General features: G+C 42.4%; 1 non-coding gene across 1 annotated transcript; it reads left to right on the top strand.

Moving 5' to 3' along the window:
• The first annotated feature begins 2,245 nt into the window (after positions 1-2,245).
• LOC112719411 (small nucleolar RNA R71) lies at positions 2,246-2,349 on the top strand. Its single transcript, XR_003161714.1, has one exon. It is a non-coding gene; the product is annotated as a small nucleolar RNA R71 (small nucleolar RNA).
• Positions 2,350-27,124: the final 24,775 nt, after the last annotated feature.

Genomic DNA, 27,124 nt, shown 5'->3' with positions numbered 1-27,124 from the left:
TGGGATTTGATAGGTGAGAGGTTTTTGGGGAAGAGGTATTGAGGTGATTGGTGAATGGGTGAAGAAGAGAGAGAGTGGTGGGGTAGGTGGGGATCCTGTGGGGTCCACAGATTCTGAGGTGTCAACGAAAAGTCATCCCTGCACCAAGTGGCGAGCAAAAATGCTCTTTATGCCAATTCTGGCGTTAAACGCCGGGCTGGTGCCCATTTCTGGCGTTTAACGCCGACTTCTTGCCCTTTCTTGGCGTTTAACGCCAGTCTGGTGCCCCTTTCTGGTGTTAAACGCCCAGAATGGTGCCAGACTGGGCGTTAAACGCCCATTTGCTGCCCTTACTGGCGTTTAAACGCCAGCAAGTTTTCCCCCAGAGTGTGCTGTTTTTCTTTCTGTTTTTCATTCTGTTTTTGCTTTTTCAATTGATTTTATGACTTCCCATGATCATCAACCTACAGAAAACATAAAATAACAAAAGGAAAATAGATAAATATAACATTGGGTTGCCTCCCAAGAAGCGCTTCTTTAATGTCAGTAGCTTGATAGTGGGCTCTCATGGAGCCTCACAGATACTCAGAGCAATGTTGGAACCTCCCAACACCAAACTTAGAGTTTGAATGTGGGGGTTCAATACCAAACTTAGAATTTGGTTGTGGCCTCCCAACACCAAACTTAGAGTTTGACTGTGGGGCTCTGTTTGACTCTGTTTTGAGAGAAGCTCTTCATGCTTCCTCTCCATGGTTACAGAGGGATATCCTTGAGCCTTAAACACAAGGGATTCTTCATTCACTTGAATGATCAATTCTCCTCTGTCAACATCAATCACAACCTTTGCTGTGGCTAAGAAGGGTCTGCCAAGGATGATGGATTCATCCATGCACTTCCCAATCTCTAGGACTATAAAATCAGCAGGGATGTAATGATCTTCAATCTTTACCAGAACATCCTCTATAAGTCCATAAGCTTGTTTTCTTGAATTGTCTGCCATCTCTAGTGAGATTCTTGCAACTTGTACCTCAAAGATCCCTAGCTTCTCCATTACAAAGAGAGGCATAAGGTTTATACTTGATCCTAAGTCACACAGAGCCTTCTTAAAGGTCATGGTGCCTATGGTGCAAGGTATTGAGAACTTCCCAGGGTCCTGTCTCTTTTGAGGTAATTTCTGCCTAGACAAGTCATCCAGTTCTTTGGTGAGTAAATGGGGTTCATCTTCCCAAGTCTCATTACCAAATAACTTGTCATTTAGCTTCATGATTGCTCCAAGGTACTTGGCAACTTGCTCTTCAGTGACATTTTCATCCTCTTCAGAGGAAGAATACTCATCAGAGCTCATGAATGGCAGAAGTAAATCCAATGGAATCTCTATGGTCTCAGTGTGAGCCTCAGATTCCCATGGTTCCTCATTAGGGAACTAATTGGAGGCCAGTGGACGTCCATTGAGGTCTTCCTCAGTGGCGCTCACTGCCTCTTCCTCCTCTCCGAATTCGGCCATGTTTATGGCCTTGCACTCTCCTTTTGGATTCTCTTCTGTATTGCTTGGAAGAGTACTAGGGGGAGTTCAGTAACGTTCTTACTCAGCTGACCCACTTGTGCCTCCAAGTTTCTAATGGAGGACCTTGTTTCAGTCATGAAACTTTGAGTGGTTTTGATTAGATCAAAGACCATGGTTGCTAAGTCAGAGTGGCTCTGCTTAGAATCCTCTGTCTGTTGCTGAGAAGATGATGGAAAAGGCTTGCCATTGCTAAACCTATTTCTTTCACCATTATTGTTGTTGAAACCTTGTTGAGGTCTCTATTGATCCTTCCATGAGAGATTTGGATGATTTCTCCATGAAAGATTATAGGTGTTTCCATAGGGTTCTCCCATGTAATTCACCTCTTCCATTGAAGGGTTCTCAGGATCATAAGCTTCTTCTTCAGATGAAGCATCCTTAATACTGCCTGGTGCAGCTTGCATTCCAGACAGACTTTGAGAAATCATATTGACTTGCTGAGTCAATATTTTGTTCTGAGCCAATATGGCATTCAGAGTATCAATATCAAGAACTCCTTTCTTCTGATTCGTCCCATTGTTCACAGGATTCCTTTCAGAAGTGTACATGAATTGGTTATTTGCAACCATTTTAATGAGTTCTTGAGCTTCTGCAGGCGTCTTCTTCAGATGAAGAGATCCTCCAGCAGAGCTATCCAATGACATCTTGGACAGTTTAGACAGACCATCATAGAAGATACCTATGATGCTCCACTCAGAAAACATGTCAGAAGGACACTTTCTGATAAATTATTTGTATCTTTCCCAAGCTTCATAGAGGGATTCACCTTCCTTCTGTCTGAAGGTTTGGACTTCCACTCTAAGCTTACTCAATTTTTGAGGTGGAAAGAACTTTGCCAGGAAGGCATTAACTACCTTTTCCCAAGAGTTCAGGCTTTCTTTAGGTTGTGAGTCCAACCATATCCTAGCTCTGTCTCTTACAGCAAAAGGGAATAGCATAAGTCTGTAGACCTCAGGGTCAACCCCATTAGTCTTGACAATGTCACAGATTTGCAAGAATTCAGCTAAAAACTGATGAGGATCTTCCAATGGAAGTCCATGAAACTTGCAATTCTGTTGCATTAGAGAAACTAATTGAGGCTTAAGCTCAACGTTGTTTGCTCCAATGGCAGGGATAGAGATGCTTCTCCCATAGAAGTCGGGAGTAGGTGCAGTAAAGTCACCCAGCACCTTCCTTGCGTTGTTGGCATTGTTGTTGTTTTCGGCTGCCATGTCTTCCTCTTGTTTGAAGATTTCTGTTAGGTCCTCTACAGAGAGTTGTGCTTTAGCTTCTCTTAGATTTCGCTTCAAGGTCCTTTCAGGTTTAGGGTCAGCCTCAACAAGAATGCTTTTGTCTTTGCTCTTGCTCATATGAAAGAGAAGAGAACAAGAAAATATGGAATCCTCTATGTCACAGTATAGAGATTCCTTGAGGTTTCAGAGGAAAAGAAAAATAGAAGGAAGAGGTAGAAGAATTCGAACTTATCAAGAGAGATGGAGTTCGAATTCTGCATTGAGGAGGAGTGTTAGTCCATAAATAGAAGGATGTGAAAAGAGGGGAAGAAATTTTCGAAAATAAATTAAAAATATTTTAAAAACATTTTGAAAAATTGAAGAATGATTTTCGAAAAATATGATTGGGACAGAAATAAAGTGATTTTTGAAAAAGACATTGAAATTAGAAATAAAAAAGATATGATTGAAAACTATTTTGAAAAAGATGTGATTAAAAGATATGATTGAAAAGTTATAGTTTTAAAAAGATATGATTGAGAAGATATGATTTGAAAAATAATTTAAAAAGATTTGATTTTGAAAACTAATGACTTGGCTAACAAGAAAGATATGATTCAGACATTAAACCTTTCTCAATAGAAAAGGCAACATACTTGAAATGTTGAATCAAATCATTAATTGTTAGCAAGTATTTTTGAAAATGGAAAGAAATTGATTTTGAAAAAAATTTGATTGAAAAGATATGATTTGAAAAAGATTTGATTTTGAAAAATTTTGAAAACTTGAAAAAAAATTTGAATTAAAAACAAAATCTTCCCTCTTGTGCCATCCTGGCATTAAACGCCCAGAATGGTATCCATTCTGGCGTTTAACGCCCAAAGGTCTACCCTTTTCGGCGTTAAACGCCCAGCCAGGCACCCTGGCTGGCGTTTAAACGCCAGTTTTCCTTCCTCACTGGGCGTTTTGAACGCCCAGTTTTTTCTTGTGTAATTCCTCTGCTGAATGTTCTGAATCTTCAATTCTCTGTATTATTGACTTGAAAAGACACAAATTAAAAATTTTTTGGATTTTTAATGATGAGGAAAAATCAAAATGCAACAAAAATCAAATAAACAATGCATGCAAGACACCAAACTTAAAACTTTGTATACTATTGACACTAACAAGTTGAGAATGCATATGAGAAACAACAAAACACACAAGACAAGAGAATTTAAAGATCAGAGCAAGTAAATCATCAAGAACAACTTGAAGATCAATGAAGACACATGAATGAATTCGAAAAATGCAAGAAGAACAGAAACATGCAATTGACACCAAACAAGAAATATTTTTTGTTTTTATGATTTCGTAATTTTTTTTGGATTTTTTGAAAATTATATGGAGAAGAAAATAAAGAGATTCAAAATTTTTAATAAGTATTCTAGGAATCATGCAATGTTAGTCTAAAGCTTCAGTCTAAAGAAATTAGACATGGCTAGCCAAGCTTCAGCAGGACATTGCATTCAAGAGCTAAATTGATGAAGATCAATCAGCTTTGGTGATGATAAGAACATCACCTTGAAACACTAGAATTCATTTTTAAAAATTCTGAAAAATACCTAATCTAAGCAACAAGATGAACCGCCAGTTGTCCAAACTCAAACAATCCCCGGCAACGACGCCAAAAACCTGGTGCACGAAATTGTGATCATCAATGGCACCATCAACATGGTATGCTCAATTGCAATCTCAACTCTTTATCACAACTTCACACAACTGACCAGCAAGTGCACTGGGTCGTCCAAGTAATAAACCTTACGCGAGTAAGGGTTGATCCCACGGAGATTGTTGGTATGAAGCAAGCTATGGTCATCTTGTAAATCTCAGTCAGGCAGATTCAAATGGTTATGAATGATTTATGAATAAAGCATAAAATAAAGATAGAGATACTTATGTAATTCATTGGTGAGAATTTCAGATAAGCGTATGGAGATGCTTTGTTCCTTCCGTCTCTCTGCTTTCCTATTGTCTTCATCCAATCCTTCTTACTCCTTTCCATGGCAAGCTGTATGTAGGGTTTCACCGTTGTTAGTGGCTACCTCCCATCCTCTCAGTGAAAATGTTCAATGCGCTCTGTCACAGCACGGCTATTCAGCTGTCGGTTCTCGATCATGTCAGAATAGAATCCAGTGATTGTTTTGCGTCTGTCACTAACGCCCCACAATCGCGAGTTTGAAGCTCATCACAGTCATTCAATCCTTGAATCCTACTCAGAATACCACAGACAAGGTTTAGACCTTCCGGATTCTCTTGAATGCCGCCATCAATTCTAGCTTATACCACAAAGATTCCGATTAAGGGATCCAAGAGATATCCACTCAATCTAAGGTAGAACGGAGGTGGTTGTCAGGCACACGTTCATAGGTGAGAATGATGATGAGTGTCACAGATCATCACATTCATCAAGTTGAGGAACAAGTGATATCTTAGAACAAGAATAAGCCGAATTGAATAGAAGAACAATAGTAATTGCATTAATACTCGAGGTACAGCAGAGCTCCACACCTTAATCTATGGTGTGTAGAAACTCCACCGTTGAAAATACATAAGAACAAGGTCTAGGCATGGCCGAATGGCCAGCCTCCCAAAGATGGTTCAATCATAAAACCATGATCAAAAGATTCAAGTGATCAAAAGACCCAAGTGATCAAAAGATGAAAATACAATAGCAAAAGGTCTTACTTATAAAGAACTAGTAGCTTAGGGTTTACAAATATGAGTAAATGACATAAAAATCCACTTCCGGGCCCACGTGGTGTGTGCTTGGGCTGAGCATTGAAGCATTTTTGTGTAGAGACTCTTCTTGGAGTTAAACGCCAGCTTTTCTGCCAGTTTGGGCGTTTAACTCCCATTCTTGTGCCAGTTCTGGCGTTTTACGCCAGAATTCTTGAGCTGACTTGGAACGCCTGTTTGGGCCATCAAATCTCGAGCAAAGTATTGACTATTATACATTGCTGGAAAGCCCAGGATGTCTACTTTCCAACGCAGTTGAGAGTGCGCCAATTGGGCTTCTATAGCTCCAGAAAATCTACTTCGAGTGTAGGAAGGTCAGAATCCAACAGCATTTGCAGTCCTTTTCAACCTCTGAATCAGATTTTTGCTCAGGTCCCTCAATTTCAGCCAGAAAATACCTGAAATCACAGAAAAACACACAAACTCATAGTAAAGTCCATAAAAGTGAATTTTAACTAAAAACTAATAAAAATATAGTAAAAACTAACTAAAACATACTAAAAACATACTAAAGACAATGCCAAAAAGCGTACAAATTATCCGCTCATCAGTGAGCAAGCATGTGCTAGGTGTAGAAGTCACCATCCGGGAGCCCCGTGCAAGGCCGGGTGGGGCTTGTGCTATTCTTGTGGTAAGGCGGGACATAAGGCCGCGAACTGTCCAGAGAAGCAGAAACAAGGTGCCGGGAAGGCACAACAGACTGGTCGGGTGTTCACTATCTCAGCTATAGGTGCCGATGGATCCGAGACACTTATCCGAGGTAACTATGAAATGGCTGGTCAAACTTTAGATGCTTTATTTGATTCGGGAGCATCGCATTCATTCATTGCATTTGAGAAAGCCGATGAGTTAGGATTGAATATTGTAACTTTAGGTTATAACCTAAAAGTATATAATGCTACCCATGAAGCCATGGTAACTAGGCTAGGATGCCCGCAAGTTTCCTTTAGGTTCAAGCAGCGTGATTTTGTCCAAATTTAATCTGCTTGCCGATGATCGGTCTTGATCTTATTTTGGGATTGGACTGGTTATCTGAGAACCATGTCCTGCTCGACTGTTCTACAAAAATAGTGTGTTTCATTCCGGAAGGAACAGAAGGACCGGTTGTGGTAAATAGTTATTATTTGAACTCTATGATGGTGAATTGCTCTGGGACCGAATGTCAGGGTATTTTGTTGTTGACCATGGGTGTTTCAGGTGATGATCAAAGATTGGAACAAATTCCGGTTGTGTGTGAGTTTCCGGAAGTGTTTCTCGATGACATTGATGAGTTTCCACCTAACCGAGAGGTTGAGTTCACTGTTGAGTTAGTGCCTGGGGCTGGACCAATCTCAAGTGCTCCTTATAGGATGTCACCATTTGAGATGGCCGAGCTAAAGTCTCAGTTAGAGGATTTGTTGGGTAAGAACTTTATCCAACCAAGTGTTTCTCCGTGGGGTGCGCCAGTGCTACTTGTAAAGAAGAAAGATGGGAGTATGCGGCTTTGTGTGAATTACAGGCAGCTAAACAAGGTCACGATAAAGAATAAGTACCCGTTGCCGAGAATTGATGATCTCATAGATTAGTTGCAAGGAGCTGGGGTTTTCTCCAAGATCGACTTGGGATCCGGTTATCACCAGATAATGGTGAGGGATGAGGATATCCCTAAGACCCGCTTTCAGGACTCGTTATGGTCATTACGAGTACACTGTAATGTCTTTTGGGTTGATGAACACTCCTGCAGTATTTATGGATTACATGAATAGAATTTTCCGTCCGTTTCTGGATAAATTCGTTGTTGTCTTCATTGATGACATACTAATTTATTCCAAGACGGAGGAAGAGTATGCGGAACACTTGAGGACCGTGTTACAGATACCCAAAGAAAAGAAGCTCTATGCAAAACTGTCCAAATGTGAATTTTGGAAGAAGGAGGTGAAGTTTTTGGGACATATAGTGAGTAAACAGGGGATAGCAGTTGATCCATCTAAGGTGGAGGCAGTGATGGAATGGAAGCAACCAACCACAGTAACTGAGATAAGGAGTTTTCTGGGCTTAGCTGGCTATTATCGAAGATTCATCAAAGGCTTTTCGCAATTAGCTTTGCCATTGACAAAGTTAACTCGCAAGGATGCGCCATTTATTTGGACTCCAGAGTGTGAGGAAAGCTTTCAGGCATTGAAGAAAAATTTGACCACCGCACTTGTGTTGGTGTTACCTGAGCCGAACGAACTGTTTGAGGTGTACTGTGATGCCTCACTAAAGGGTCTAGGGTGCGTGCTAATACAGCATTGTAATGTGGTGGCGTATGCCTCACGGCAGTTGAGACCTCATGAATTTAATTATCCTACGCTCGATTTGGAACTCGCTGCGGTTGTGTTTGCACTAAAGGTGTGGAGGCATTACCTCTATGGGGTTAAGTTCTAAGTTTTCTCTGATCACAAGAGTTTGAAGTATCTCTTTGATCAAAAAGAGCTTAATATGAGACAGAGGAGGTGGATGGAATTATTGAAGGACAACGACTTTGAGTTGAATTACCATCCGGGAAAGGCGAATGTAGTGGCGGATGCGTTAAGTCGGAAGTCGTTGTATGCGGCTTGGATGATGCTTTAAGAAGAGAAGTTGCTCACGGGATTCGATAGTCTAAAAATTGGTGCTCGAGAAGTATCTGGAACTCTGTGTTTGAGCCGATTAGAGATCTCAAGTGACTTTAAATCCGAACTCCTAAAGGCTCATAAAAATGATGAAGCGTTATGGAAGGTGTTACCAGATATTGAGCAAGGGAAACATTGGAGAGTGTCGGAAGATAAAGATGGGATATGAAGATTCAAGGGTAGGATCATTATGCCGGATGTTGGCGCTTTGAGGCAAGATATCTTAAAGGAGGCACACAAAAGCGGATTCTCTATTCACCCGGGGAGTACTAAGATGTACCATGATTTAAAGGCGATGTTTTGGTGGCCGTGTATTAAGAATGATGTGGCGGAATATGTTTCAAAGTGCTTAACTTGTCGGAAGGTGAAGATTGAACATCAAAGACCTGCCGGTATGTTGCAACCTTTAGAGGTTCCACAATGGAAGTGGGAAAGTATTGCAATGGACTTTGTGTCGGGATTGCCAAGGACTAGGGCCGGTTTTGATGCTATCTGGGTGATTGTGGACCGACTGATGATGTCAGCTCACTTTTTACCCATTCAGATGACTTACACCCTTGAGGAGCTAGCACGGTTATACATAAAGGAGATTGTGAGACTTCATGGTGTACCTGCCATTATAATCTCTGATAGGGATCCTCGTTTCACTTCGAGGTTTTGGGGTACATTTCAGAAGGCTTTCGGGACTCGATTAAGCTTGAGTACAGCTTACCATCCTCAAATCGATGGTCAATCTGAGAGGACAATCCAAACACTAGAGGATATGTTGAGAGCTTGTGTTTTGGACCAACCGACGAGTTGGGATCGGTATATGCCATTAGTGGAGTTTGCATACAATAATAGTTACCATGCGAGCATAGAAATGGCTCCGTATGAGGCTTTGTATGGGAGGAAATGTCAATATCCGCTGTGTTGGTATGAACTGGAGAGAAAGGCTTGTTGGGGCTAAAAATAATAGCTGAGACCACGGAACAAGTGAAGAAAATCTGAGATAGGATGCTTACGACGCAGAGTTGTCAGAAGAGTTACACCGACCAGAGGCGAAAACCCTTGGAATTTGAGGAAGGAGACCATGTCTTTCTTAAAGTTACTCCAACCACAGGAGTAGATAGGGCGATTAAGGAAAAGAAGTTGAATCCTCGGTTCATTGGTCCATTTTAGATCTTGGAGAGGGTTGGACCGGTGGTGTATCGGATGGCTCTACCACCTCATCTGTTGAACCTGCACGACGTGTTTCACGTGTTTCAGCTTCGGAAGTATACTCCTGATGCTAGCCATGTGTTAGAACCTGAAATGGTTCAGTTAAGAGAAGATTTGACGCTTCCGGTGGCTCCAGTCAGAATTGATGATACTAGTATGAAACGGTTGCGTGGAAAGGAGGTTTCATTAGTCAAAGTGGCATGGAGTCAAGGCGGTGTTGAGGAACACACTTGGGAACTTGAGTCGGAGATGCGAACGGACTATCCGCATTTATTCTTAGGTAATTGAATTTGAATTTTGTGGGAAAAATTCCCAATTAGGTGGGTAGGATGTAAAACTTAGTTAATTAATGGCTAATTAACCCACAAATGAGAATTTATTCTAGAAAGCCAAAAATGTGATTTTTATGGCTAAATATGATAGAGGAGGTTGAGATGAGAATTTCTGTACTAATTTTATATAAATCAGACCAAGATTGGACCAAACGGGCCAAACCGGGCCAACCAGACCCAAAGTGGGCCCTTGGCCCAACATAACTAAACCCTAAAACACTCATTTCAGCACTCTCTCTCCTCACATAACACTCTTACACGCTGAAAATGGAGGCCATGGAGGGGAGAACACTCTCTCAAGTTCTTTCTCTCATTTGATCTTCAAACCACCATAACTTTTGATCTAGAGCTCCGATTGCGGCCATGCGTTCACCGCGGAGAGCTCTACAAAACCCATACAATCAATCTTGAGGTAAGCCACGTTTTGCTCTTCAAATTTCCAGCTTTGATTTCGAGTTTCATGAGCAAAAATATTGAGGTTTTGAGCTCCCTTGTGTTATAGGATTAGAATAGCCTGAGGGGAAGGTTTGTTCTAGCTCCCTTGGTCCTTGGGTGAGGTAAGGTATCTCAAACCCTAGTGAAAATATTGAATTTGTGGTTGTGGGTATTGAGCTATTGCATGTTGGTATGATGATTGTGGCTTAGGTTGTGTATATGTGAGTATTGGAGCTTGATTGAGACCTTGAAAAGCTTGAAAAGGGATTTTGGTGGTAAAGATCTGTTCTTGGAGGTGTTGAGGCCTTGAGGGCTTGTGGACAAGTGATTTGAAGGTGCTCCGGTTGAGCTTGGGAAATCGGCTAAGGTATGTGATAAACCACTATTTTATGATTTATATTATGCTCAATTGAGTGGTTTCTATCAAGTCTTTGCTCACTTATTCCTATAAATTGCATGGTTTTACAATTTTGTCCTTATTCCTTAATATATGTGAAAATATGTTTCCTAGACCATAAAATTATTAATTTTAATTATCCTTTATTACCATTCGATGCCGTGATCCATGTGTTAAGTATTTTCAGGCTTTATAGGATAGGAATAAATTAGAGAACAAAAAGGAAATATGCAAAAGTGAAAGGAACGCGCGAAAATGAAGTTTTGAAGGAAATGGCAGTGACGCACGTGCATGGACGATGCGGACGCGTGACTCGCGCAAAATCCAAGCGACGTGCACGCGTGGACGACGCGGACGCATGCCAATCGCAAAGCATGAACGACGCGTATGCGTGACTGATGCGTACGCATGACAAGGAAAACTTCCAAATGACGCGCACGCGTGACGGACACCACGTGCAGAAAGTTGTAGAATTCACCCCTAGCGATTTCTGAACCCTTTTTTGGCCCAAATCCAAGCCCAGAAAACACATATTAGAGGCTATAGAGTGGAGGAATGCATCCATTCATGAGAGACAACATTCATTATTCAAAATTTAGGTTTTAGATGTAGTTTTCTAGAGAGAGAGGCTCTTTCATCTCTCTTTGGTTTTAGGATTTAGGATTTCTTTTAGGATTAGGATTTCTTCTTCATTCCAGGTTCAATGTTTCTTTACTTTAGTTTCTCTTCTATTTTCATTTATTCTATTACTCTGATTTATGAATTTTCATGTTAGATTTGATTTTATATTTAATATAATTTGAGGTATTTCAGATTTATGATTGCTTTCTTTTATTTATGATATAAATAATTTGGATTTTTCTCCTCCCCTTGCTTTGGTTGAGTAATTGGTGACACTTGAGTTATCAAACTCAGCTGTTGATTGAAAATTGGAATTTGCTAATTGATTTGGATTCTTCTAACGCTAGTATTTCCATAGGAGTTGACTAGGATTTGAGGAATCAAACTGATTAGTCCACTTGACTTTCCTTTATTTAGTAAGGGTTAACTAAGTGGAAGCAATAAATAATTCTCATCACAACTGATAAGGATAACTAGGATGGGATTTTCAATTCTCTTACCTTGCCAAGAGTTTTTCTAGTTATTAATTTATTTTCTTGCCATCTAAATTCCTTGTTCAAACCTTTCAAAAAAATCCAAAAGATACTTTTTCATAACCAATAATAAATCATACCTCCATGCAATTCCTTGAGAGACGACCCAAGGTTTAAATACTTCGATTATAAATTTTATTGGGTTTTGTTACTTGTGACAACCAAACTTTTGTACAAAAGAATTTTTGTTGGTTTAGAAGCTATACTTTCAACGAGAGCTTATTTGTAAAATTTTAGACCACGCAAGAATCCGTTCGTCAGTATGGTCTCGGTTTCACACGGTCCTATTTTTAAAGGAGCAAGAGGAAGCCCAAAATGTGGAGGTAGGAGAGACCCTTGAAGATGAAGGAGTAGTTTAAGTGAGTTGTCATAGAAAGGAAATCATCAAGGAGGAGTATGATTTTATGCTAAAACAACTGGAGGAAGCCGTAATTATTGAAGAGGAAGAAGTGGTTGAAGACTTCGGAGATGCTGAACCTCCATGGGGAAGTCAAGTTATAGAGCCTCCTTCAAAGACATTTGAAATTGATGTTGAGGAGGGTGTACAACCTCCAAGGCATATCATGGTTGAAGACTTTGAAGGCGATGATCAAGAGATGGATTCAATCATTGATGAATCCTTATTTACAATTGAATCCTCTCCCATTGGACTTGACATGGAGATTAAAGGAGAAGAAGCACAACCTCTCATGTCCTTAGTAGGTAATGAAGAAGAGATTGAATTGGAAGAAAGCTACCAAGAGGAAGAGGTTGAAATTGAAGAAGCTTGCAAAGAGGTGGAAGTTGCCAAGGGAGAGCACAAGGGAATGGAGCTTGAAATCACCTTGCCAAAGCTATTGGAGACCTCTCCCCCAAAGCCATTACCATCCAATACAACATTAAAGTGGGTAAAACTCCTATCCTTGACCTTTACTTTCCCTTTTGAATATGGTTTACTTGAGACAGATGGTCAGCTTAGAGCTCTTTGTGGCTTTAAGAATAAGAGGGAAATGGTTAGTGGTTGGCAACACAATCCTAGGTTCGTTGTGGTTAGGAGCTCAAAATCTAGATGCAAGGGTTGGTGTAGAGCTCGAATGAATGGGTCTAGGAAGCTGTTTGGATGCCTTAGTGAGAATTCGAATTGCTTGCCACCCTGTTGGAATAAAGATGGTCAACAAGAAGACGGGTGCAAAATCAAGGTTTGAGACCCGGAATTCAATCTAGCAATCAACACTCTTGGGATCTTGTCACTTGATTTAACTTTCTTGAAGGCTCTTTGTGCCTAGTTTAGGATCTTGGAGGCCATTGGAATTACAAACATTGGTGGAGATTCCTGGATGAGTTCAAGCACAAGCCTCTACAACAAAGAGCTCACCAAACGTCCAACTTAAGGACTTAAACCAAAAGTGATAGGTGGGAGACAACCCACCATGGTATAATCATTCCTTTTTGTTCTTAGTCTTATTTCATTTTATTTTTATTAGTGTTCATTCATAAATTCTGCATATTCATCTGCATTTTGCATTTTGCATTTTGCATTCTGCATATATAAAAAAAGGATTGACGCGCATGCATCATTTGTATATGTGCAACCAAACATAGTGTTACATGAGAGACGCGTGGGAAGGGTGCGTGGCGCACAAGCCACCCCACGTGTACGCGTACCCCACACGTATGCGTCCCCTACAAAAAGTTCAACCCATGTGTAAGCATCAGCGACGCGTACGCGTGGGCATGAAAATCGGCGTAAAAATGTGTTGAATAGAGAGTTGTGATGGTCTGGGGCTGGTATTGTGCTAGAGGCACAACATCACCCACGTGTACGCGTCCCTGACGCGTGCACGTCCTTTCACTTTCAAACCACCCACGCGTTTGCGTGGGCGACGCGTACACGTCACATGGTTAATGCAGGCTACGTTTGTTTTGTGTATATATTAAGACATAGACATTAAGACATAGACACTTGAGAGATAGACATAAAATATTTGTGTTTATGTATGTCGTTTGGATATGATGGACATGATATTACAATAATGTCTAATATTATGTTTGGTTTACATAGAACAAGACACTACACAATTAAAATGACATTTTACCTTCTTAATTTAAATTAAAAATTCAATAAATAAAAGAAAAAAAGCTATTCAAATTCCACTTTTCCCAAATTGGTTCGAGGGTTCCCACTTTCCACCCCTTCCCCCCACCCTACCCCAGGAATCTCTCTTTTTCCTAGTCGGACTCCTCCTTTGCCATTTGTTGGATCTTTTCTGTGCGGTTGTTCTTTGTCGAGGATTCTTCTTCTTTGAGGTGAATCTCTTTCCGTTCTTCTTTTCTTTTCTTTCTTTCTTCTTCTTCTTCTTAATTGTTGTGTGGGTGTTCACAGGGTTAGCGTGTTTGATGATTTGTTTTTCTGGGTTTAGGATATTGGGTTCAAGGGTTCCCAATCATCCATGGTTGGCAGGGAATTTGTATCGCCTATAAAAATCTGTCTGGATTGTCAAAATCTAAATGTGGCCGTCTTGTGTTGTGCCTCTCTTGAAGGTGAGTCAGTGAAACCATTCCATCTTCTTCTTTCATCACTGTTTTTATCCATGGCTATTTCACTTGTTCCTTGCAATTTTGTTGATTGGTGTGTGCGCGCGTATTCATAAACAGTAAAATTTTGCCCTTTTCTATGCATTAATCAAAGTGTTTTGTATTAATAGTATATTGCCCTTATGTTTTGTAATATTTTCTATTTACTTTTTCCCAATTTTTATCAAATTTCTCTTGTTTGTGTTGCTGACAAGAGCCACGTTTGGTCACGCCTCTTTTTTCTAATCTTTGTTTAGTCGGTTATAGTAGCTCTCTTGATTGATCCCGTTTCTAATTTTTGGGATTGAAAATCCCTGTACCTTATTCTCCAATTGGCTGTGGTTGGAAATCAACCTTTTTGACCTTAGATAAGACTATAGCTGAGCAAAGGTTTCATCCTTTTTCAAATTATGTCATAAATTTGCCTTATTTTGTGGAACATGCATAGCTCATATGAATGAGACTCTTGCAGGGCTACTAAAACAACAAAACACTGATAAGTCTGTTAAGTTTACCAGAATACCCTAGTAAGTTTACTAAAATATCTCAACAAATTTAGCAATACACCCAACACTAGCTAAAAGTTTTCCATTATATCTTGAGCGAATGCTGCCTTTTCCTCATCCAAACTCTAAAAAGTTGCCTTTAATTCTGGATTCTGCACAAATTTTTTCACAATTTGCACGATCTTCATTGTGTTAAAACCAAGACTCCTCAGTGTTTGGCCAAGATTCACTTGCTCATTAGGGAGTTTGCTCACTGCACAAATCCCAAGCGACGCGCACGCGTGGACGACGCGGACGCATGCCTAGCGCAAAGCACGAGCGACGCGTACACGTGACTGACGCATCCGCGTGACAAGGAAAACTTCTAAATGACGCGCACGCGTGACCCACGCGCACGCGTGACGGACGCCATGTGCAGAAAGTTGCAGAATTCACCCTTAGTGATTACTGGACCCTTTTTCGGCCCAAATCCAAGCCCAGAAAACACATATTAGAGGCTATAGAGTGGAGAAATGCATCCATTCATGAGAGACAACATTCATTATTCACAATTTAGGTTTTAGATGTACTTTTTAGGAGAGAGAGAGGCTCTCTCCTCTCTCTTCGGTTTTAGGATTTAGGATTTTTTTTAGGATTAGGATTTCTTCTTCATTCCAGGTTCAATGTTCCTTTACTTTGATTTCTCTTCTATTTTAATTTATTCTATTACTTTGATTTATGAATTCTCATGTTAGATTTGCTTTTATATTTAATATAATTTGAGGTATTTTAGATTTATGATTGCTTTCTTTTATTTATGATATAAATAATTTGGATTTTTCTCCTCCCCCTTACTTTGGATGAGTAATTGGTGACACTTGAGTTATCAAACTCAATTGTTGATTGAAAATTGGAATTTGCTGATTAATTTGGATTCCTCTAATGCTAGTCTTTTCATAGCAGTTGACTAGGATTTGAGGAATCAAACTGATTAGTCCACTTGACTTTCCTTTATTTAGTAAGGGTTAACTAAGTGGGAGCAATAAACAATTCTCATCACAATTGATAAGGATAACTAGGACGAGATTTCCAGTTCTCTTATCTTGCCAAGAGTTTTTCTAGTTATTTATTTATTTTCTTGCCATCTAAATTCCTTGTTCAAACCTTTCAAAAAACTCAAAAGATACTTTTCCATAACCAATAATAAATCATACCTCCCTTCAATTCCTTGAGAGTCGACCTGAGGTTTAAATTCTTCGGTTATAAATTTTATTAGGTTTTGTTACTTGTGACAACCAAACTTTTGTACGCAAGGATTTTTGTTGGTTTAGAAGATATACTTTCAACGAGAGCTTATTTGTAAAATTCTAGGCCACGCAAGAATCCGTTCGTCAGTATGGTCTCGATTTCTCGTATCTAAAATGTAATGTGGTAGGAAATACTTAGGGAGGAGGTATGACATGTTATTATGTTTGTATTCTAGCCATTTGTTTGAGAAGTGTTAAAATGGTTGGATGGTGGTTTTGGGAATTATGGTAAAGTGTTAAAGTGTGAGTTGAGGAAGCTTGATGTTGTTTTTGATATATTTTGATTGATTTCAAAAAGGGATGAAATTGGCATGTTTTGGTTGATTTTGAAAAGGGTTGAAAATGGCTTGTTTTGAAAATGGCACTTTGTGGTTTTGTATGAAAACATGGTTTTTTGGCATACTTTGATGGGACATAACTTGAACTCCAGATCCCTGTTTTGTGCCAAATTTGTTTAGAAATGAAATTGGATCCGGGATGTTCATGCCGTTTGAAGAACCAGTGAAAAATGTTTTGAAATGAAGAAGTTATGTCCGTTGAAGATCGGGGGTTTAATTTGTGGACTCTGCAACTTTTAACTTAGAAAATTTTTAAGCAGAATACCCACCCGCACGTAGGCGTGCTTGATGCGTATGCGTCGTTTTTCAAGAAGGCACCTTCCATACGTGCACGTGGTGTGCGCGTGCGCGTCGATGTGATGCACCCAATGCCTAGCCATTCTTCCCGAGAGTTGTGCCAGTTTTGTGCGTGGGGTACAAACGTACCCACGCGTACGTGTGGCTGGTGCATACGCGTCGATTGGATGTTTTTCAATCCACACGTCTGCGTGAATGACGCATACGCGTCGATGAACTGTAAGGCCATCCACGCGTGTGCGTGGCCCTGTTTTCATCCCAGAGTTGATTTTTGAGTTTTAAAAGCCAAATTTTATACTTCTAAGCCTCCGATCTCACCACTTATGTCTTAAATCAATATGATATGCCTAGTAATGATAAAGGGAGCTAGGGTACGTGGTAACTTGCGAGTGAAGCAAGGGAAAAATGGATGATCAATGAGGATCAAAAGATGATTATATGAGATACAGAGGATGGCGGTGGAAGTGCTTGTTATGCCATGGGCCGAAGGGCCTTAATTGTTAATGAATTGGCTGGTTATGGATTTAACCGTGAGCCGGATGGCTGGATTATTACCGTGTTATGGCGGAGCCATGATTATGGCTGAGTATAAATGCATATATGTTGTTGAATGAAATGTGAATGTTGCACTTCCACTATCTGAGACACGAGTTTTCCTGGGAAAAAGTAGTGGCTAGCCACCACGTGCTCCAGGTGAAGACCCGAGACTCTGTTGACCCTACGTCGTAAGGGTGGTCAGGCACTGTGAAAGCCCCGGATGAGCTTGCCCATGTGAATATACACCAGTGAGGGTGTTGGATATGGATCATGATTATGATCAAGTTTATGTTGAGTATAACTCGAGTTGGGGATGCACGACAGAGGGACAGTCCAATGGTTAGCTACCAGAACTTGTCGGGTTGGCTATATAACCGACAGATGATATCATCAGCCACTAGGGACAGGCATACATCATATGCATACTATGTGAATTGTTTGAGATTGCCTATTTGACTGCATATTACTTGCTATTTGTCTAAATGCCTTATCTGTTCCTACTTGTATATCTCTTGTCTGAAATAACTGTGTTTGCCATTTTATACTCTTGCTGGTGGTTGGGAGGTCTGAAGAAATTTGAAAGGAAAGTATTAGTTAGACTGAAGAATCTTTAGTCAGTTGCCATTTCTGGTTTAACTTGTTTATAAGATTTGATTTTACCTGGAGGAATTTCTAGGATTGCCTTCAGCTTTCCTCTAATATTACATGTTATATATGTGGGAACTGTTACCATGCTGGGAACCTCTGGTTCTCACCTATGCGGATTTTGTGGTTTTCATATGCAGACGTGAGGCTTCTCGCTGAAGCGTGCTGGAGACTTCTGGATTAGCGAAGATCCTTTGTTCTTGGGACTCTATTTTTGGTTTATATGTTCTGCTTAGATACGTTTATCCCCACTGAATAATACAAACTGTGATGACTCCTCTTAGAGGGGATTTTGGAGAATAGCTTTTGTATTTATGTTTCTTTGGGTTTTCTTTGGGGTTTTCTATTTTATTTACATGTATATATTATTATGCTCAGACCGGTTATCTTCGCGACCAGATTTTGAGTTTTGATATTTCTGTTTTTGACACTCTTTTGTGTATACATGACCTCGCGTTAGTTTGTTTTCTATTCGTGACGTTATCGATCGGAGTGTTGCGTTTTTCGAGTTACAATTTTTTTACCCCTTTTTCTTCAAAGGCTCCTAGTTATAATCATTATTCATACTACTACACGTACTAAATTTTTATTTTAGAGGTCGTAATATCTTGCCATCTCTGAATTATGACTTAAGCATAAGACTATGTATGGTAGGGTGTTGCAAATCGCAAACCAAACACCCCTAATAGTGAGGACATTCCTTAGAGTAAGAGTGGCTGTAGATGTCAAGGAATCATTATCAATTGGGTTTCGGATAGATAGAGAGAATATGCCTAAGAAATGGGTATACTTCAAATAGGAGAGGCTACATGATTCTTACTGTTTAAACTGTGAAAGACTAGGTCATCGAAAGAGGGAGTGCAAGGAGGAGATGATGATGGTAATATAAAATCCGAAAATGCCTGTATATATACTAGGAATGTGAGTTAACCAAGCCAAATCCTTGAATATAGCAATTGGAAAGGAAGGGGAGGGGTTCATCGATGAAGAAAGGGTGGCATGTGCAAAACAAAAATACAACAATAGAGGGGAAAAGCTACAGGAATCTGTTGCTAGTATAATAGGTGTTAGTATAGTAAGGGGTAGGAAGGAGTTTAAGGGAAAAATCTCTGAAAATTAGCAGAATAGGAGCATGGAAATTAGAAAAATCCAACTAAATTTAGATAGTGAGAATAGAAATCAAAGAATTACAACTGAGGAAGATAACGTGCAAAAATTAAGAGAAAAAAAGGACTAAATAGAGAGTTGAAGTAAATGCGGCTTGCCCAATGGATAAAATAGGAAGTATGAAGGATAAGTAGATGCTGTAGAAGGAAGAGCAACCCATGAGAGGAAGTCAACAACATCCAAACAAATGGAAACAGGATTTACCTAGCATTAATAGCCCAATAAGTAGTAACGAAAATTCATTGACTTGGGTTGGGATTAAAGGTGATGGAATAGAGTAGCAAGACAAACTTCACAACGTGGAGAGTGGTAAAATCATACGAGAAATTTTGAAGGAGAGTTTTGGAAAAAAGAATAAACTAACAAAGAGGTTAACATTGCAGAAGAGAAAAAGAGACAAAGTAGATTTCAAGAGAATGACACCTGTTCATACCCTGACCGAGCTCCCCAAACTCGGCAAAGATCAAAAGAGGTCCGACCTCGCCCTAAGGCCCACGCCTAAAAGGTCGGACCTCGGAACATAAGGCAAAGAAGGCCCTTCAAAAGGAACGCAGCCCAAAACCTAAAGGCCGAAAAGGCCTAGGAAAGGCGGTTCCACAAAGACGAAGATAAGACTCCCAAAAGATAAGATAAGATAAGAATATCTTATCCAGGGAAGATCACGGCCAACTATTATAAATACACTGGAGCACCCAGGTATAACTCACACTCTAATTCTACTCAATATCTGCTTGGATCCATGCTAACTTAAGCATCGGAGTGTCATTGCAGGTACAACCACCAACCACTCCACATATCAAGTTCGGGTCCCTGACCCCCACCTCAGGCCTCACCAAGACGACCGAGCTACTCGTTTTAGGTAACCCTCGGAACATTGGCGCCGTTGCCGGGGACCTGGAAGTCATCCCTTTACCATGGCGGACGACCCTCTTAACAATGACCACGCTGCATCAGAGCAAGAGGATGAAGTTGACACCGGAGAACGACCGGACAGCCCTCTATCACCATGCACGCCGGGAGGAAACAAACAGAATCGCCCAAAGACATCACTCCCAAGCAAAGATCCACAAAATCCCGAGAATGAAAAGAGCTCGGAAATTCTGGAAACCGTCCGAGCACAACAAAATCGACTGAAACAACTCGAAGAGGACATAAAGAAGCAGAGAGAAACTGAACAAGATCTGAGAAGGGAGGCTCGCAAGCGCAGGGAATTAGAAGAAAAACTGCGGAAAATAGAGGCCGACTTGAAAGATCGGACAGAACGCGGCCCCACCCCCGAAGACAACCATGATCCCTTCACGCAAGAGATCATGAAGGAGAAGGTACCGCGAAACTTCAAACCACCCGATATGGATCTCTACGACGGCACCACCGATCCAAGTCACCACCTCAGCAACTTCAGAAGCAGAATGTACCTAGTCGACGCCTCCGACGCGATTCGGTGCAAAGCCTTCCCCACCACTCTCACCAAGTCAGCCATGAAGTGGTTCGACAACCTGCCACCAAGATCCATCACCAGCTTCGAAGACCTAACCAAAAAATTCCTAACAAGGTTCTCTATTCAAAAGGACAAGACAAAACATGCCCCCAGTCTACTCGGAATCAAACAAGGTAACCAAGAAACTCTCCGAGAGTACATGGAGCGATTCAACAGAGCCTGCCTAGACATACAACACTTGCCCACCGAAGCAGCCATCATGGGACTAGCAAACGGCCCAAAAGAGGGACCGTTTAGCCAATCCCTATCCAAACGATACCCGACCTCCCTATACGAGGTGCAGGAGCGAGCAGAAAAATATATCAACATGGAGGAAACCTCCCAGTTAAGAGACTCTTCTAGAAAGGAATCAACCTACCCACTCCGAGATCGAGATCGGGAACAGAGAAAGAAAGAAGAAGCCAACTCGGACAAGCCACGGAAATACCACAGTTACACCCCCCTCCGAGTCTCCTTGGTAGACATCTACAGAGAAGTATGCCACACCGAAAAGATCCCACCACCTCGACCGCTAAAACACAAGAGAGCGGGGAGAGATCGGTCCGAATACTGTGAATACCACAAGCTCTACGGTCATTCTACTAACGACTGCTACGACTTAAAAAATGTTATAGAAAAGCTAGCCAGAGAAGGGAAACTCGACAGATACATAGCAGAGAAAGGAGAAGAGACCAGGAAGAGAAGGCGGGGAGTTAACGAAGATCAGGCCGAACAAATCCCGCGAACCCCTGAAAGGCACGTTCACATGATAAATGGAGGTTTTGCAGGCGGAGGAACATCCAGATCCTCGCGAAAAAGACACCTCAAAGAAGTCTACTACGTCCGAGAAGACAGTCCCCTGCCCGAACTACCTACTATCTCGTTTACCCGAGAAGATGCTCAAGGGATAATACCCGGGCACGACGATCCAATGGTAATCACCATTATCCTCGCAAACGCCAACTTACATCGAACCCTGGTTGACCAGGGGAGCTCAGCAGATATCCTGTTCAAAGCGGCCTTCGACAAGCTCGGACTTGAAGAAAAAGAGCTAAAGGCCTATCCCACCGACTTATTTGGACTAGGGGACACCCCGATCCATCCCTTAGGATACATCTCGCTACATACTACCTTCGGAAGAGGCGAGCAATCTAAAACGTTAAGCATCGACTACATTATAGTCGACGTCATTTCAGCATACAATGCCCTCATTGGGCGACCAACCCTAAACAGACTAGCAGCTATAGTCTCAACCCCACACCTCTGTATGAAGTTCCCTACCACAAAAGGAATCGCTACCCTAAAAGGCGACCAAAAACTGGCGCGGCGATGCTACAACGAAAGCCTGAGCCTAAAAGGGAAAGAGGTCAATACAATAGAACTCGGACGAGTTCAAGCCCGAGAAGACCTTCGGCCACAACCTGAGGGAGAAACCGAAAAAGTCCAGATCGGGAACACACCTGAAAAAATAACAAACGTAGGAGCAAACCTCGAAGCAGGCCTAAAGGAGGAACTCATAACCCTCTTAAGGGAGAATTCCGACCTCTTCGCCTGGAAAGCCTCCGACATGCCAGGCATAAGCCCCGACCTGATGTGCCATAAGCTATCAGTATACCCGGGGTCCAGACCTGTCCAACAAAGACGCCGGAAGCTCGGGCCTGAGCGCATGCAAGCAATAGAGGAACAAGTACAAGCATTACTAGATGCAGGGTTCATTCGGGAAGTAAAATACCCCCTATGGCTCGCAAACGTGGTCCTGGTAAAAAAGCCCAACGGAAAATGGAGGATGTGCGTCGATTACACGGATCTCCACAAAGCCTGCCCCAAAGACTCATATCCACTACCAAACATCGACGCCTTAGTAGACGCAGCCTCAGGCTATAGATATCTCTCCTTCATGGACGCATACTCGGGATACAATCAAATCCCGATGTACGGACCCGACCAAGAAAAGACCTCGTTCATAACCCCAAGGGCAAACTACTGCTACGTAGTAATGCCCTTCGGGCTGAAGAACGCAGGGGCAACCTACCAGAGGCTAATGAACAAAGTGCTCTCAGAGCACATCGGACTACAACTGGAGGTGTACGTCGACGACATGCTGGTAAAGACACAAGAAGACAGAAACTTGCTGACCGACCTCACCAGTGTCTTCGGCACCCTCAGAAAACACAACATTTGACTTAACCCGACGAAGTGCACCTTCGCCGCAGAAGCCGGAAAGTTCTTAGGCTTCATGCTGACTCAAAGGGGCATCGAAGCAAACCCGGACAAATGCCAAGTGATACTCAAAATGAAGAGCCCGACGAGTGTCAAAGAAGTACAACAACTGAATGGAAGGCTGGCCGCCCTATCAAGATTCTTGGCAGGATCGGCGATAAAATCACTACCTCTCTACTCACTCCTAAAGAAAGGGAAACTCTTCTCATGGACCCCGGAGTGCGAAAAAGCCTTTCAAGAATTCAAGGAATTCCTCGGGCGACCACCAATCCTAACCCGACCTTTAAAAGGGGAAGAGCTCGTACTATACCTCTCGGTCGGACATCAAGCAATCGCTTCAGCGTTAATACGAGAAAATGACCAAGGACAACACCCCATATACTTTGTAAGCAAGGCACTGCAAGGGGCCGAATTAAACTATCAGAAAATAGAAAAATTCGCCTACGCCCTAGTGTTCACAGCTCGGAGGCTCCGTCCCTACTTCCAAGCCCACACCATCAAAGTCCGGACAAACCAACCCATGAGACACATCCTACAAAAAACAGACCTGGCAGGACGAATCCTACAATGGGCGGTGGAACTGTCCGAGTTCGACCTCCACTATGAAGCCCGGACTGCCATAAAATCTCAGTATCTAGCCGACTTCATCGCAGAATACACTGAGACCCCTGGAAACCCACTCTCGTGGAACCTATATGTCGACGGGTCCTCAAACAAAACAGGAAGCGGAGCCGGTGTTATACTCGAAAGCGACCAAGGAACGCGGATAGAACTATCCCTAAAATTCGAGTTCCAGGCTTCAAACAACCAAGCCGAATACGAGGCCCTACTAGCAGGACTAAAGCTAGCCGAAGAGGTCGGAGCCCGGAAAATCACAATCTTCAGCGACTCTCAGGTCGTCACATCACAAGTAAATGGAAGCTACCAGGCCAAAGACCCCACCATGAAAAAATACCTGGACCAAACACAGGCACAACTGCGCCACTTTTCAGAGATACAGATTCAGCACATACCTCGGGAACAAAACGCCCGGGCAGACGCCCTCTCGAAGCTCGCCAGCACCAAGCCCGGAGGCAACAACAGAAGTCTCCTCCAGGAAACCTTACAATCCCCCTCCGTGCTAAGAAAGGAAGAAACGCTAAGCATATCCAACCAACAGCAAGGATGGATGACCCCCATACTCAACTACCTGAAGTTGGGAACTCTTCCCGCCGAAAGAAAGGAAGCCAAAAGACTCACGAAAGACGCCCAGAATTATACACTAATTCACGACGTATTATACAGAAGAGGATTCACAACTCCCCTCCTTCGGTGCGTCCCGGCCTCAGAAACAAAGAACGTCCTCGAAGAAGTCCACGGAGGCATGTGTGGGAACCATCTCGGAGCTCGGGCATTGTCCAAAAAGGTAGTCCGAGCCGGATTCTACTGGCCGACCTTGCAGAAAGACTCGACGGAATTCGTGAAAATATGCCCCCCTGCCAAAAACACGCCAATTTCCACAAGGCACCACCAGAAAACCTTATCAGCATCACCGCACCATGGCCCTTCGCAAAATGGGGACTTGACCTACTCGGCCCGTTCCCCAAGGACCGGGGCAAGTCAAATACCTCATAGTAGGGGTCGACTACTTCACAAAGTGGATCGAAGCTGAACCCTTAGCCACCATTACGGCTCAGAAAAGCCACAAATTCCTATACAAAAACATTGTCACGAGGTTCGGAGTTCCCTACTCCATCACAACGGACAATGGAACACAATTCACGGACACAAGTTTTCAGAACTTAGTAGCCGAACTAAAAATCAAACAGCAATTCACCTCAGTCGAGCACCCACAAGCCAATGGACAAGCAGAGGCTGCAAATAAAGTCATCTTGGCAGGGTTAAAACGAAGACTTCAAGAGGCCAAAGGGGCATGGGCCGAGGAGCTCCCCCAGGTACTATGGGCGTATCGAACAACCCCACACTCTACAACGGGAGAATCACCGTTCCGACTAGCTTACGGGATGGAGGCAATGATTCCTATCGAAATAGACGAAGGGTCACCCAGAGTCATCTTCTACAACGAAGAAGGCAACCCACAGGCACAAAAGGAAGAACTCGACCTCCTCCCCGAGGTCCGAGAAAGAGCCCGAGTCCGAGAAGAAGCCTTAAAACGACGAACGGCCCTCAGATACAATCAGAAAGTAATAAAGCGAAGCTTCTCCATTCACGACCTGATTCTAATCCGAAATGACATCGGAACACAAAAGTCGGGAGAAGGAAAGCTAGCCGCAAATTGGAAAGGGCCCTACAAGGTAACAGAAGTCTTAGGGACAGGCTATTACAAAGTATCCGACCTAGAAGGCAATGAGCTGCCCAGGGCCTGGCACGCCTGTAATCTAAGGCGGTACTACAGCTAGAAAAACTTAACCCGAGGTGTACTCTTTTTCCCTACAAGGGTTTTTTAATGAGACACCCGGTTAAGTAAGACGCCCGACCTAGTCAAAGGGTAAACACTCTGTAAATATTCTTTCTTTTTTAATACTAATCAAATTTCTTTATTTTCTTTTCCTTTTCCTCATGATGAAACAAATCCTAGAAAGTACCCCACCAAGGCGCATTAATTTACGCTCGGCAAAACGCAAAAAATCATTTGCCAAGAGACCGCACAAGGTCGGCAAAGATGAAGCGACGAGGTTCAAATTAATGTGAGAAGTTATAAAGTAACTCTGAAAAGGCTCAAAGGGCCAAATAAAAAGAGATTACAAAAATAACTTAAAAGGCCGACCAACAACAAGGTCGGACCCAACAAAGGGAAAGTTATAAAGTAACTCTAAAATGGCTCAAAAGGCCAAAAAAGAGATTACAAAAATAACTCAAAAGGGCCGACCAACGACAAAGTCGGACCCAACCAAAAGGAGGTACTCGAGCGCCCGAGGACCGAGAAAAAGCTCGGATCCAAGAAAGAAGCCTTAAAAACGAAAGAGAACCAAGATTTCGAAAAACGCTTACTAAAAAGTTGCTTTACAAAAAAAAAACAACTAAAAAGTACAAGCGAAAGAACGAAATCAAAGGAAGTTCGGAAAATGCTTACTAAAAAAGTTGCTTTACAAAAAGCAACTAAAAAGTACAAGCAAAAGAACGAAAGCAAAGGAAGTTTCGAGACGCTAGCTAAAAAGTTGTTATCCGAAAACAACTAAAAAGCACAAAAGCGGAAACAAAAAAGTCAAAACGCGAACAAAAACACCGCATAATAAAGTTACTTCAAGTAGCTAAATAAAGCAAAAGGTGTCCAAAGCGTTCACAGAAACCATGCAAAAACAAAAAAGCCCACAAGCCGGGCAAAACACCAAAAAGATTACAGAGGATCAAGGTCCTTTCCGGACTCCACATCAACAGCAGACTGCGGAGGAAACATAGAGATCGGGACCGCATCGACGGCAACGTCATCCCGGTTTGGAACCTCCACACCAGACCCATCCCCGACCAAAGGTGAAGTCGGGTTCTCAATCGGAACTTTGGGGTCGGACATCGGAACCTCATCCTCGGTAGGAGCAGGAACAATCTTTCCCTCCACAACAATGTTATCCGTACTGAATAAGCTCAGATCCAGGTCAGGAGCAAGAACCCGTACCTGAGCCTTCAAATTTTCAAACATAGCATCCATACCCTTGGCCACATGACCTTCCAGCTCGTAAAACTCGTCCTGCGCGGATTGCAACTTCTCCTTTGTCTCCACAAGCTCGGCATATAGCCGAGTATAATTCTCTGTAGCCGCCTTCGCCATCTCCTCAGATGTCTTCGCTGCCGCCACAGCCGCGGTAGCTCTTGTTTTCTCTTTCTCCAAAGAGGCCTCCAGCTCAGTAATCCTGGCAGCCTTCAGTTGACTAATCTTATCAAGCTCGGACTGAGCCTTCTCAAGTCGGGAGCTGGTCGCCCCAAGGGGGGATTTCCTGAACTCCCGGGCAATAGCGGCATGAAGACTAGCCATCCGGACGCAGCTCCGCGCCATATACTGAAAATGATGCTCCATAGACACATCATCAGTAGAAATAAAGGTCTGAGGGAGAATATGCTGTTCAATCCAACTAAGAGCATCAAAGTCCTTATCATTGAAGCCAGCAAGCTCCTGAGAGGTCTTCTGCTTCTTGGGAGGAGGACCCGAAAACGGAGGAGAAGAAGAAGTAGCAGGCCCAGAGGTCGGGGGATCCTGACTTACAGCTCGGAACTGGGGAGTCGGAATAGTCTTCGACCGAGTCTGAACACCCCCGGTAGTCTTCTGTGGAGAAGATCGGGCAGAAGCCTCCCCGGCCTCGATATTCCGAGCAGCCACAGACTTCTTCGTCCGACGAAGGAACTTCATGGAATCCGCCTGAGAAGACATCTCTGCAAGAAATAAAGAAAGGGATTACCACAATAGAAATTCCACCAAAAAC

The sequence above is a fragment of the Arachis hypogaea genome, chromosome 10 (genome assembly GCF_003086295.3).
Source record: "Arachis hypogaea cultivar Tifrunner chromosome 10, arahy.Tifrunner.gnm2.J5K5, whole genome shotgun sequence".
Taxonomy (NCBI): Eukaryota; Viridiplantae; Streptophyta; class Magnoliopsida; order Fabales; family Fabaceae; genus Arachis; species Arachis hypogaea.
This window is presented reverse-complemented; position numbering and strand designations above follow the sequence as displayed.